Source organism: Lemur catta, chromosome 6 (assembly GCF_020740605.2).
Source record: "Lemur catta isolate mLemCat1 chromosome 6, mLemCat1.pri, whole genome shotgun sequence".
NCBI lineage: Eukaryota > Metazoa > Chordata > Mammalia > Primates > Lemuridae > Lemur > Lemur catta.
Window position 1 is genome coordinate 31,538,001 of NC_059133.1, and position 15,577 is coordinate 31,553,577.

The window sequence follows — 15,577 nt, forward strand, 5'->3', positions numbered from 1 at the left end:
TCAGGCTGGTCTCGAACTCCTGACCTCAAGCGTCCTCCCGCCTCAGCCTCCCAAAGTACGAGGGTTACAGGCATGAGCCACTGTGCCCAGCCTGTCAGCAGCTTTAGAACCTGAGAATTTAAACGGATGGGCTTTGCCACACTGTGGTAGAAACTAATGTACGTGCCTCCAAGTCCTTTCCTTTACTTCTGTGTAAGTCTTTGGTGGACATATGTCCACCCAGCCAAGGCTAAATTTCTTAGCCTCTGTTGCGGCTAACGTGGTGATGTAACTACTTTCTGGAAGTAGTATGGAGGTGACATTTTCCACTATTGGGTCATGCCCATAAAAATGAAAGTTCATGCCTTCCCTATCTCCCTTCCCCTTCCCAAGGCTGAAATGTGGATGTAGTGGGAACTACCTTTAGCTTTGTGGATGAAAGTTACACTTTTGGGGTGACAAAAACAAGATGGAAAATATACCTGAGTCTCTAATAGTGGAGATAGGATGCCAGCCCAGGAACAATGGCCCAAGCTACCAATTAAAAAAAAAAAGAGAATGTTACTGTGAGACACTGGACAAATACACAGCCTCTCTGACTCTACATTTCTAAAAATCTAATTTAATAATAGTTATCTCTTGGGATCATTATCACTATTAAATAAACTAATGTATGCAAAGTACATAATACTGTGCTGGACCCACAATATATACTTAAAATATCTTTACCCTAATACCATCCCCATTTTATTAGCACTGAACATGCTCCTGTATGTTACATAATTTTATTACTTAAATATACTGTGATGTCTCTATTCTTATCAATTAATAGTTATACCTATATTAAATTTAGAACCTCCTGGAGTCATATTTGTTAAATAAGGGTTTGACATTCATTCATACATAAGCACTGAGGAATGCTATACTAATTAGTTCTACAATACACAATATGTGTATTTTAGAATATTCTTGGATATATCTTGAAGACATGAGGATTCTAAAAAGAAATTTCTCTAGTCTCAGAGCCAGGAAAGATTGATATATATATCACACTCACATATGTAATAAACAGTGTGATTCGTAATCTTACAACTTCTTATGAATCTTACCTCTTTCTTTTTACCATAGTGCCTCTAACTTCTCCCTCTGCTGGATTTTTCCTGTACTAGAAATGTAGGCTAAACAGCTAGGGAAAAGAGAGTCAAAAATAAAGAGAAGTAATAAGATAAATGTTTATTTCTCTCTTACCTGATTTGTCTGCAGATGAGCTGCAGGTTGTCTCTCATACATTCAGAGCCCCAGGTTCCTTTCCTCTTGTTGCTCTTCCATATGATGCAATTAGGTCACCACAACTTCCTAGTAGCAGAAATGGAGAGCACAACATTTCCTTTTAACTAGTCTTAGTCTTGTGGAGATTGCAAAGATCACTCTCATTCTTATGCCCTTGGCTACAGTTTAGTCACATGGCCACACTTAGCTGCAAGGGAGGTTGAGAGAGGTAGTCTTTAACCAAGTAGCTGGGTGCCCAGCTAAAACGTTTTACAGAAAAAGAGAATAACTTTTGGAGGACAACTAACAGTCTGTCACATTTCTAAACAACACTTACTCCCCTTCAAGTTTCATCTACCTTAAAAAAAAAAAAAAGCAAAGTTAAACAAAAACATTACAACGTTTTCTTTTCTCTACCTTCTATTAAGTAGCTATTATATTACCTCATTCTCCCCATTTGTAGCCAAACTTCTCAAGCCTTGTTTCCATTCACTGTCCCTATTTTCTTATCTCTTCCTCATTCCTGAAGCCATCTGGCATTCCCTCCTGCCCTTTATAAAAAACCAGCATGTCTCTTTTCATAGTTTTAAATTATGTATTTAGGTGTGATTACTGTAATCATCCATTTACCATAATCATGGAGTCAGACAGTGCTAGGTAGTAAGTCATAGCAGTGAAAATGAGATCACTCCCATCATGCTTGTATTCTTATTAGAAGACAGAATATGCCACTTGGTTAATGGTTTATTTTACCATTTCAGTGAGGACTAGGAGTGAAGCCGTGATTACATGAGGCAAGGCAGGAACACATAAGGCAGGAACTATGTCTGTTTTTCCCCACATTGTCTTTCTAGTGACTAGTACAGTGTCTGACCCAGAAAAGGTACTAAATAAATATTTGTTGAAAAAAATAGAGAATTAGAACTGGTCATGTGCTTATCATATTGGTTTAACTTTTTGGAGGCTCAGAATTCAAGTGGACTGCTTACCTCTTGCGATTGTACAAGACTTCAAGTTGTTGAATATGCATGTGTACATACTTCCTTCTGTGCAAGTGGTATAGTGAAAAGCAAGGCTTGGGTATAAATATGGACTTACTTCCTAAATAGTAGCATTTTGAAATTCACTTACTCTATTAATACTTCAAGTTTCTCATCTTTAAAATGGGTATAACACCATGTACTTCAAAATGGTTTTGCAATGAGGTAATATAAAGGAACTTAAATACAAGTGTTCAGAATTTGTTGGCTTTCTTTCAGTTGAACTATTTGGTAAGTGTAAAGTTTATATATTTCTTATCTTTACAATCATAAATATATGATAGTAAAAGTGAAGATATTTTCCCTTTTGAAATTCATTCTCTTCATTATAGCTCTCTTCACAATACAATAGACTATTAAATGCATTGAAACTTAACATTGAAAGATTAAAAGTCCCAGTCATATTTGTTTACATGAATATGCATCTAGCACTGGGCCTTATGTTGTCACAGTTGCATTTTTTTTCTTTCTGGCTGAAGATATATAGCCATAATTTATTAATAAATAAAGTGAGTAAGTTTGGTTTGTTTATAATTGTATACTGCAGAATCTTCTCTCTCTTAGTTTTATTAGTGAAGCTTCCTAAACTAAAAAAAAAAAAATTATATTTAAAAATTCTTATGGTTTTGCATTAGGCTTATGTATATAATGTTATTCCATATATATTGTCTTATAATTCTACTCAGTTCAAGCTGTTGTATGAACTAGAAGAAAAAGAATCTCCCCTGAAAATTTATTTCAGTAGCTTTGTAAAATGAACATGGTAATAATTAACATGAATCCTCAATCTTGTTCTTAATTGTGATGGTAACAGAAAAATGTGTTTGTGAGTATAGAACTATCCCTTTTCATATCAAGAAGCAGAATGGGGTTTAGCTTTATTGCTAAATGCAAATTATAAAATGCTATAATGAAGGAATAAAATGATCATATCTGTTCTACATATACATAATTTAAATTAAACCTAACAATAACCTGTGGAAAATATGCCCTTTATGTTACCATAGTCTCTCACTCCAAATAGTTTTCTCCGTTTTTCTTTGCTCTTTTTTTCTCTTTCTCTTACCAATCTCCATTATCACTGCAATACACTTGAAAATTCTAGTTGTCTGGATCAATATTTCTGTCTGTTTCATTTTGCTTAAATCCTTCTACACACTATTGCAGGCCAGCAGAGTCACATAAGCACTGTCACATGCTTTTTTGTTGCTAATGGCAACACTACAGATGGCAAAAACTGGCCATTGTAAGTCACATGTCACAAACAAACACGTGATGGTTTGAAACCGCTTAAACCATTCAAGGGCAGTTTGCCTTTAAGTGTTACGATTTTATAAGCCATGTGATCACTCAGCCTTTAAAATACTGTACTGAACCTAATTAAATAAAATTATTTCCTTGTTATGTTATTATTAAATCAATTAATTGCCTTTATGGCTAGGCTAAATGGACAGCCAAAACGGGATTCATAACAAACCAATACCTTTGCCTGAGTAATGATAACAGACTGTATGAATTGTCCTTGATTCTTCAGTTGCTGTTTCTCTTGATTTTAATAGTAACCTATATTCAACCTCATTTCAAAGACAATAAAAATATATAAAATATGTAAAGTACAAGGCCATATATAAAAAGAGATATGGTCAAGTTGATATACATTTTAATGTTTAATTTCATTATCTCTGCATAATCCATTGTACGTGCTGTTTTTCTTGTGATTTTACTTCAAGTAAATGTGTTTCAGACTTGGGGATTTCACATATCTCTGAAAAATAATTACTACTTAAGATCCACATATAGATAAATAGAAGTAGATGAGATTTGTGATGCAAATATATATCAAATGATATAAAATATCTTTGAATTCTAAATCCAGCTTTATTTAATTTTTTCTTTCAGAGTAAAAAATAGTCTTTCATGGATCAGTGATTCTTAGCATAGGGTTTTGTGTGGATTTTGTTCATTCTGAACAGTTGTCAATCATTTTGGTGAACAGAATCGAACAGATTATCTTAGAAAAAACTGAATGTAATTTTCACGCAATGAAAGTTAAATCTTAAGTCTCCATGGACAAAGAGAATTGAAAAGCTGAAATAATTATTCAGCTAATTAAAATGAGAGAGGATGGAGTACATTACCTAATCTAACTCACTGAGGCATTCCTCATTTTTCACGTTGCTATTGCAGATATAAATTTATTGAATCATCTGAAACCTCTAAATATTTGGGGGCACAGAAAAGGAATTTGGTTTTTAGGTACCATTTATTGACATCTGTATTACCTCTGTGTTCTTCATTTTTTGGTGAAGTTGAAAGAACATGGATTTAAGTCAGAAATCAGGATTTAAACTCCTCCTTTCCCACCAACTGGCAATATGATATTGGATCTCATTTTTCCTCTATGAATCTCAGTTTCTTCATAGGTAAATTAGAAAATCACATGGGATTGGAACATATACATGTAAATATAGTTTTAAAATGATATATTTCATACAAATATGTGTTGCGCTATTGTTAGGTACTGACTTACTGTTTTAGGACCTTGATAGAGTTAGTTACCATATAGGAAAAAAATGAGATCAGGCCACAATTAAAAACAAAAACAAAACAAACAAAAAAACTCCACAAAGCAGCATCACAATATTATCTGAATTTTGAAATAAAAATATTGCCTAATAGCATAATTTGAAATAAAATCTGACAATTGTGCATATTTGTTTCTGTATATAGTTGAAAGATCTGTATCAAATATAACAAATGAAGGCATTTAAAATAAGGATAGATGAAATTTTTCCCATTATATACTATCAGGAATAATAATATCATTTGGAACTCTCTCAGAAGATATGCTTTTATCTTACCTTGCCTACTCAGATATAATTTTCCATAAGAGTCCTTCACTAAAATTAGGAAAATTGAACTATTTAATGACATTCATTTTACTAATCATTATGTGCTTCTTTTAGCTAATTGAATTGAAAGTAATGGGAACAAAATATATGTGTAAATATTTGATTTAGTTACGTAGGCAAAGAATCATATATCTGAGAGAAATAATGATCTTAAGAGATCATCTAGTCCTGTCACATGCTGCAAATATTATTAATCATGTTATAAATAAGACAATCTGAACAAGGTTGTGAAATGACTTAGTTCAAGATGAAAACCTTAATAAAAGAAATAGGATTATAATTCATATTTTATAATTTGCATACCTTTCCAATGAAACCATAAAAATCATTTAGATGATGCAAACCTAACTTGCTCCTCTTATGCATCCCTTTTGTTATTTTGACTGATTTCCTATAAAGTCACTGAATTTCACACTCTGTTTTCCTTAAGAGATAGTCTTACTTTTTCTCAAAGGAGATGAGTTGGGGATTTAGTTTTAGATGTCTGGCCCCTGTGCAGCCACCTAAATGGAGTGTAAATTGTGTAAATTTGAAAATCTTACCACACTTTTTCTTCTTTGGGAGTTACACTTTAGAGGTCTGTGCTTCTGCCAGGGATGCTGTCCCTTTTGTGTTCCCTGTTTTAGCTCAGGCCAACTTAGGCACAACTCTTAACCCCTTTAATACTTTGCACAAGCAGTCTGCTTGGATCAAATATTTTATGAGCTTTAGTGCACTCAAATGGATATTTGGGAGGAATCATTGCTGTAGCAGGTAGCAGTCTCCCATACCCCACCCACCACCCTTCTCTTCCTACTTCTAACTTGACCCCCAGCTTATGTTCCTGAACTCTCCTGTAGTACCTAACTCTTCTTCAGTTAAGGGCAAGTTGGTTCCTTTCAACTCCACAATGCAAATTTGCATTTCACAATCTACCAAGGAGGTTGCACCTAGAATCCCCAGTTCATATGGACTACTCTGTTTTAAAAGAAGAATTTGGCAAGGTATCATATCTATTATTAAAAAAAAAAAAAAAACCTCTTGGAGGGTAGGAAGAAGGAATAAGTTCCAACCTCAGACACAGTAGTACCGAAGAAGACACACCCTCGAAGATACTGAATAATTTGGCAGTGGTTAACTGATGTGATTCTGGGCTTCACTCAAGGTTTAAGGACAGAAGTCTAGCCCTTGGAGTTTCTGTATTAGAAGCTACTGCTCTGGGATCCACTAGTTTGGGATTCTTCTCACTAGTCACATCTTCACGCCAAGCCCAAAGCTCAATTTCTCTCCACAATGTGGATTGTGGAATGTTGGCCACCAATACCAGTGGGCTGCTGCCTGTGCCTCGTTATGGAAGTGCAAAGCTACTGGATTTAGCCTATGTCCTAACTGGGTTAAGTTCCATTTCATAATTCAGGTTTAACTATATTTTTGCTTTTAAATTTGATTTTGGATTTTCTTTGACCTTACCACCCATCACCCAAGGTCTCTTTACCTGATTGAATTAATCCTTGAAAGGATCAGTTGATGAGACAATTAAGGTATTAATACTTATTATGTAAGAGAAAGTGACAATTTTTTAAATGAATTCAATCTCTTGTTTGAATTTCATTTAATCAAATTATTTTTTATATTTTGACAGACTGTCTCATGTCAGCTAAGAGCAAAACAAACATAAAGCAACTAGAAAACTAAGAACATCTTAAATATTAATCATTTGATTATTAGTCAACCACAAGTAATGGTGTTTTTATCTTCTGTTTTCCCGCAGTCTAAAATTTTGTTTTGATCTTCATCCTTCATTTTTTTCCCCAAAAGGTCAGAGTTGTGACTATTCAACTGCACATTTATCTCAACTGGTATATTTTTGATGTCTGCTGTATTTCAGAACTGCTCTATGCTATGGGAATTTTAGATGAGTATAGGACATGGCCTTTGACTTGAAACAGATAAACTATGCTTAGGGAAATAAAATTTAACTGCAGGAATAATTTAGAGAACAACAAATAAATACTGTATCCATAGGATAAATCAGGCTTTTATTTTTTTCCAGGTCACAGAATGTTTATTGAGTCTCTTGGCTTTGCCAGGCATTCTGCTTGGTGCTTGGGATACAGTGCTGAGAAGTATAGACAGAGTCTTTGCCCCTGTGGAAGGCAACAAATATTACACACACGACTGGGAGCAGTGATTAAAATCATCAAAAGCACTGCAGAGAAAAAGTATCAGATATTGTAAGACTCAGTAATAAAGGAAATTAACCTAACAGCACCCAGAGGAAGTTACATTTACATGGATAACTGCAAGAGGAATAGGATGTGGGTGCAGAGAAGAGAAAAGAATAGTACAGAGGAGGAAGGACTCGGAGGCATTTGAGGATGACAGTGAGCAGGGGTGATGGTGAAGGAACTGGGAAGAGATGATGACAAAGAGCAGCCAGATGCCGCAGGATACTGTAGGGCATATAAGAAATTTTATATTCTGTCTTAAATGCAATGAAAATCTATTAACAGGTTTTATGCAAGAGAGTAAGTAATGTGATCGAATTTGTCTTTTAAAAATGTCACCAAGGCTAAAAGAGAATGAATTATGGGCAGTAGAGGGGGCTATTCATAGTCTAGGTAACGCAGGATTAAGGCTTGGTCTGGGAAAGTGGCAGTGCTGATAGAGAAAAATAAAGGAATTTGAACTGTATTTATGAAGTAGAATTAAGGGTACCTGGGAAGATTCACGTGAGCTGGAGCAACTGGATAAGTTCATGCAAGGAATGATAAGTAGTTCTATATGGAGAACAAAGGGAGGAGCCATTAAGGAAGGATCTTTTTGCACACACTTGATAAAGATGGATACATCATTGGTGTTGAGGATTGTGATATTTATTGATAGTCTTAGGTAGACAAGAAATCAGAATTTTTGAATGTTAAAGTCTTGATTCTGTAGGATAATGAGGAAACATTTACAGTTTGGACGAGCAAATGGTATATTAGCAATATTTCTTTTGAAATGAAGCACAGGATATATTAGCATTGGAAGAAAGGGAAACAAATATACTGTTTATAAAACTATGGCAAACAAATAAGCAAAAGATAACCCCCTCCCTATAAAAAATGCATGAATTGGGAATTCACAATAAGAAGTATAAATGGCCAGCAAACTTATGAATAAGAGATTAACTTTATCAGTAATCAAGTAGGCTGGTAACTATAACAAGATACCATTTTAAGCTATAAAATTGAAAAATATTATTTTTAAATGATAATGCTGATTTTTTTTTTTTTTTAAGGATGACAAAACACTGCTGGAAGTAGGACTGGAAGGAAGTGTGACAAGATCATTTTAAATTTCAATAATTCCTACTATTTAAGTCACTTTTCCACCTCTTTGCATTATCTTTAGGAAACAAGTACAGATTTACACAAATCTGTACATACAGATGTCTATATCAGTGTTAATTATAATAATAAGAAATTGGTAATTAAATTGATAAGCAAAAGTGTGTATTTAAATATATAACTTTGGCATATTTACATAAAAGTAAAATACATATTTTAAAACCATATTTTCTAAGAAAAATGAAAAGCAAGTAGAAGCATATACAATGACATGTTGATAGTTATTTATAAAGCTCATAACAGTAACAAAAATTATACGTTCAATCCTTTATGTTTTAAAAATGTCTATTATCTAATTTGTTTTTAATAACTGGAAAAAATAAATTCTACTTTTAAAAGCTAGTGTGGTAGTTCATACAAGATTATTAAACTAGACTGGTGACCATAGAATAGAAAGAAAGAAAAGAGGTATGAGAAACTTTTGAGGGAAAAACTAATATAATTCAGTGGCTTAATATCCTAGATTAACAGAAGAATGGACCACATTTAGCTTCTGGGTGATGAGAAAATAGCAGAGCTCTGGCTAAGAAAGAAAGTTCATAACCTTTCAGAGAGGAAGATGAAAAGTTTAATGTTGGAAATATTTAAAGAAAAATATTCAATATTTTATAGGAGAAATAAAACTGGAGTTTAGGGAAAGGGTCAGGTTGGTAAATTCACAGAAGAAAAGAACAGAGAGAAAGAATATAGAAATACTGAGCACTAGACCTAATATCCCACTGATCAAAAGCTTGCTTTTAGCCTTTCAATGATAGAGATAATAGGATTTGTATTTAAAGTCAGTAACTAGAAGACTAATATTTTTTGACAGCTGCATATACACTCACTGGATGAGATTATAAATTAACTTGCTTAAAGCTATTTACTTTAGTTATGTCTGGGCACTGCGGCTTTACTGAGGAGACATGCCAGATGTAATTTACATTATGTAGGTATTAAGAGCAAATCTTGTGATGTTGCTGGCTATGCTTCAGAAAAAAATCTTTTCTTATTTTTAAGAAAATTTCTAGATTGTACTTCTTAATGATTTCTTATTCAACTGGTTTCTTTTTGGATAAATTTATTTTATAAACTAATGTCTTATGACTGTACATGAAAGACATGAAGAATGTTAATTGGAGATAATTTCCTAGCTATTGGTTCAATATGTGAAGCACCATAAACTCTATTTATAGAAGTTGTTTTTATAACGGTTCATTACTCTTTAGTAGAAATATTTCAAATCAAATATAAGTAAAATATTCAAGCAACAGTGGAGATTTTAGAGGAAAGTTATTATTTTTAAAATTTCAAATATGACTGGCATATTTATTATTTATTTGTAAAATAAATACATTCTTCCTTCTATTAGAATTTAAGGGCAGAAACAAACTATTGTGCCTTTCCTCATTAGAGACTGACAATGAGTTGCTTAATAAACAGTTATTTAGTGAATGAATGTATCTTTTATCATCTTCATTACCTCAGTAAGAGGTACATAATAAAGCTATGAAATATTCATATTGTTTGAATTTTTAAAATATGAAAAGTATGATAATAAAAGGTCATACTCCAAGCTCAAACTAAATCTTTTCCTTACAATTTTATTTTGAAAATTATCAAGCTCACAGAAAGAAAATTGATAGTAAGCAAACATGTACCTATCACCTAGATCCCATTATTAACCTTTTTTATACTGGCTTGATTACATAATTATTAATCCCACTATTGCTCTATCAATCCGTCTTATTTTGTCATGCTTTTCCAATAAATTGCAGATATCAATACATTCCCCAAATATTTAAACATGCATAGCATTAACTACAGTTGAAATACAATTTGCATACAATCAATTTCAAAATACTTACGTGTCCCATTCGATCAGTTCAGGAACTGCTCACAGGACATACACTTGTGCAACCCATAATTCCTATCAAGATACAGAAGATTACTAAAACTCCAGAAAGTTCCTTCATGTTCCTTCTCTGTCAGTCCTTAGTCCCACAATTCAAGAGAACAACCACTATTCTCATTTTTTTCTATAGCTTAGTGTTTTCTGCTCTAGAACTTCATATGGATCATATAGTATGTACTATTTTGTATAAGATTTTTTTTCACTCAGTGCTAGGTGTTCACGATTCCTTCACGTTATTGCATTTCTTTTTATTGCTGAATAGTCTCCTGTTGCAAGAATAAGCCACAGTTTATCTGCTCTTCAATTGGTGGGCATCTGGGCTATTTCTTATTTTGAGCTCTTATGAATAAGCTATTGTGAATTTTCTTGTATATTTTCTGTGTATACATGAACATGTTTTCTTTCCTCTCACATAAATTCTGGGCCACGGAGTAGGTGTATGCTTAATTTTATAACACCTGCCAGACCTTTTTTCAAAGTGTTTGCATCACTTTCCACGCCCACCAACAATATATGAGAGCTCAGGTTGGTCTCCAGTCTTACCCACATTTGGTGCTTTCAGTCTTTTTTAATGTTAACCATTCTGATAGACATAAGTTTTTTTCAATGATAACAATGTTCCTGTGATCTTTTATAGGTCACAAAACAGTGTTTCATTTTAGTTACAAAGAATGCCAAAACACTTTCATAGGATAATCCTATTCAAGTCATGATTCTTTTTTCTCTTCCTTTATGTCCCCATCTGCAGGATATCAGAGCAAGCCTCAGTGATTTCTTGTTTTAAAAATCAGAAAGGAGCACGAGATTAGGAGCTCTGGGTAAGACGGCCTCTCCTCAGCCGCTATAGATTCCATCAGGAGTTAAGAGGGAGTCTAGGACATCTGTGTGCTCCAAGTAAGACCACCTATTGCTGGCCTCAACATCCTCAGTGTCCAGCAGAACAGGAGGCCCCAGAACTCTGCATATTCCTGATGAAAGCCTTATTCTTTCCTTTCCTGAACACTATTCACACGCTCACTCTCACTATCCACCTGGAGGTGATCGAAACTCATTTTATTATGCCCTAAATACGGATTACTCTGTCACACAAGGCGGTGAGGACACCCAGGCCATTCCTCCTCTCCTGAGTCCCCAAGTTGTTCTATGGACAGTGGAGCAACCATAACTATGATACATAACATAGCACATATTTTATTTATTTGTTGTTTGGATCCTGTCACTAGTGTATAATCTTCATAGTGGCAGAGTTGTGTTTTTCTGTTTCTGCTCACTGCTGTATCCTCAGTGCTTAGAGTACCTGGCACACAGTATTTGCTTAATAAGTACTTTTTTAATAAATAAATATCTTTTGGCAAAGAAGTTTCATGTCCTAGGGGTCGGGCATGGTGGCTCATGCCTGTAATCCTAGCACTCTGGGAGGCCGAAGTGGGTGGATTGCTCGAGGTCAGGAGTTCGAGACCAGCCTGAGCAAGAGCGAGACCCTCTCTCTACTAAAAAATAGAAAGAAATTATCTGGCCAACCAAAAATATATATAGAAAAAATTAGCTGGGCATGGTGGTGCATGCCTGTAGTCCCAGCTACTGGGGAGGCTGAGGCAGGAGGATTGCTTAAGCCCAGGAGTTTGAGGTTGCTGTGAGCTAGGCTGACGCCACGGCACTCACTCTAGCTGGGCAACAAAGCGAGACTCTGTCTCAAAGAAAAAAAAAAAAAAAGAAGTTTCATGTCCTGAAATGGGAAAAAAATTTGAAGTTTACGTGTAAGTGAGAAAACCAAGCATACAAGTTATTAAGGAACCAGCTTTAGATCAGTCACGTAGTTATTTAGTAGCAGTGCTGAACCACTGCTGATGACTCTGAGTTCAAGGTTGTGTGGCGAATTGAATCTGCATTTTAAGGGTAGAGTATCTTTAGACAGTCACCCTCCTACCTCATGTAGAGCTAACATCTCTAGCATGTTTGAGATTACAGCTTTTGACTGACATTTCCAGGAACAATGAGAATGTTAAGAGGATGTTGACATAAGATTCTTCTTGTCTTGACTTCTGGGCCACTATTGTCAGTGTCCTATTCAATCATCACGATGTACTTAATTACAATAGGTATTACTAATACCAGTCAAATGAGACCATTTTATGGAAGAGGAAGCTGAATCCTAGCAAGGTTAAGTAAGTTGGAATTTGATGCTGGGAAATCTGGCTCCAAGGTCTGTCCTTTTAACTGCTACATTATTTTGCTTTTCAGATACCAAAGACAGACAGACTGTGCTGAAGAATTCCAAAGGCGATATAACCAAAAACCAGTTATATGAACCTTGAACACCCCACTCACTTCAGGCACAGAAAAGGGCTGAAAGACTAAATCATAACTAGAACCTTCCCTGGAGGAGTGAGGGTTCTTCCTTTTCCTTTCCAGTTGAGAGGGAAAGAGAGAGTTAGTTCAATGGTTCTCTCAGAGAACTTAATATCTATTCCCGAGTTTAGGAAAACACAGTGGATTTGTTCCAGACTCGTCATCTGTGAATGCAAACAGCAGAGATGGCCCAGGCCCTGCTCCAAAGGTAAGAATCCTTAGCTAGGATCAGCTTTTCCCCTCACTAATTGTTGAAGCAAAGGTTGTGTGAGTGTTTCCTGAGGGCACATGTGGGCCACAAAGAAAGGAGCGGCCGTGTGGATAGTCTTGGGCTCTGCCAGTAGGATCATTTTCAAGGAGCAAAAGAGCCTCAGTGTGAAGTGGTAAAATCACTATATTCTTAGGGGTTGCAAGATTAAGCAAGAAGTCACATGAGAGAATTCATTCAGATTAAGGAAACTGTGTGTGAATGAGGGGGCCTCTGAGGAATGTGTAAACACAGCTACTAGGGACTTTGTTGGCTTTAAACACTTTGTGTGCACATCAAGAATGAATATAGCCAGAATACAGGAATAACAGCCAAGTATGACCTTTCTCCCCCATTCTTCTGCCTTCCTCTATTTCAACTCTGAGGAATGAGAGTTAGAGTTAAAAGATAAAAAAGGAGAGTTAGAAGCCTAGCACAAAAAAGGATTGGCTATAACCTTGAATAATGTCAAAATCTTTGATTAGTACATAGAACCAGATATTTTAAATATTGGATTGATACTGTTTTATGACTTAAAGGGGCCAAGGAAATTTTAATTCCCTAAGAAGGCGTAAAATCATGGGACTACCCATGTTTTCACCTAGAGGCAAGAAAGAAGTTCCCCACGGAGGCAAAAACAAATGTGCTTTCTGACTGCATCTTATGACATCCACTTGTTCAGTCCAGCAGTTACAGGAAGGACTTCTCAAATCCCGGGATTACCAAGGCCATGACCTGGTCTTTTATCCTGGTCATGTGGTGAATCTCCACCAAGGCACTTGGTTTTAAGAGAAGGTTGGGAGATGATTTTTTTTTTTTTAACCATTCTACTATATAAGAGTTTACTTATTCCTCTCTTCTATCATTCAAAGAAAGGATTACATTCAGGCATATGTGGACTGACATCAGAGAGCAAATTTCTTAAATAGTTTTTTGATCACATATTCTTGGTGGTTAGGATTAAAAATAAAATTAAAGCAGTAGTAACTCTGTGCATTTAGGATTTTTTTTCTATAACTATTTTCTACCATTGGAAAGAGAAATAAAATGTAACAATTAAAGATTATATATTGTCATTTACTTTAAAATGTTTTAAATCAAGATTATTTTGTCAACTAAGACTCACCAGATGATTGTTCTGATTGCTTAAACTTATCTTCCTGAGTAAAAAGTAGTTGTGTCCAGGTGCGGTGGCTCACGCCTGTAATCCTAGCACTCTGGGGGGCTGAGGCAAAAGGATCACTTGAAGTCAGGAGTTCAAGACCAGCCTGAGCAACAGTGAGACTCCATTGCCTCTACCAAAAATAGAAAAAATTAGCTGGGTGTGGTGGTGCACACCTATAGTCCCAGCTACTCTGGAGGCTGAGGCAGGAAGATAATTAAGTCCAGGAGTTTGAGTTTGTAGTGAGCTATGATGATGCCACTGCACTCTAGCCGGGGCAACAGAGAGAGTCTCTGTCTCAAAAAAAAAAAAAAAAAAAAAAAGGAGTTGAGACAATACAAAATACATCCTATATCCCAAAATTGGTCTCGGGAAGAAATAAGCCTATGGTACGCACATCTGTTTAGTTTCTGATGGTATAGCCTTGAGAAAGGAAGGCCATTTAAAAAAGTCTTGATCTGATTAACAAAAATTACTAGGATATGGGGGAGAAATCTTAAAATATATAACCCCCCTATGGCAAATTAGGACTTCTGTGGTTGGTCTTCCATCTATCTATCTATCTAGGATAATATCTTAAATCCTACTCTATTCCTCTAAATCTTCCTATGATGGGAAAGATCATAACCTGGGTAAGTAAGCATTCTTTTCACATCACATTTCTTTTAAGCATGTCAGTTCAGGGAGAAAGAATGCCTATACCCACAAGAGTCTTTCATTATGGGATCATGAGATTAGCAAGGGTCGGGGAGTTGATATGTGGGTGATAATGGAATTCCAGCTTTTCTTCCCTGTCTTCTCTATACAACCAATGAATGCTAGTCTCCCTTTTTGTAAAAGCACATAAATAATACTGGGTGGTATAGTTTAACCATGTAAGGCCAGGGAGAGTTGCAATAGCCTGTTTAAAAATCATAGAAATATTTTCACAATGCATTCAACCCACTACCCTAAGAGATCAAATCTTCAATAATCTGGGTACGCCAATATTTATCTAGAAAAACAGTGAGTATAGTAGCTAATTTGCAAACAATCCCACTCATGTCTTTACCTGAATGCTGTTCTCCCATTAAAAGGTGGAGGTTATGTCCCCTACCACAGAATCTGGGCTGGGCTTGCCCCTGCTCTTCTGACCAACATGAAGGAAGGGATGCTTGGGATTTGTGAATCTAGGATTTGGAAAGCCTGCCTTGCAACCTTCCCTTTTCTCCTCTTAGAACACTGATCTGCACATGAATGAAGTTTAGCAGATCTGCTGGTGGAAGAGAGGCCATATGGAGGAGTAACAAGGAGCTAGACATCTTAGCAGTGTGAAGACTCCAAGCAAGACCAGCAGAAAAACACATAACTCGGC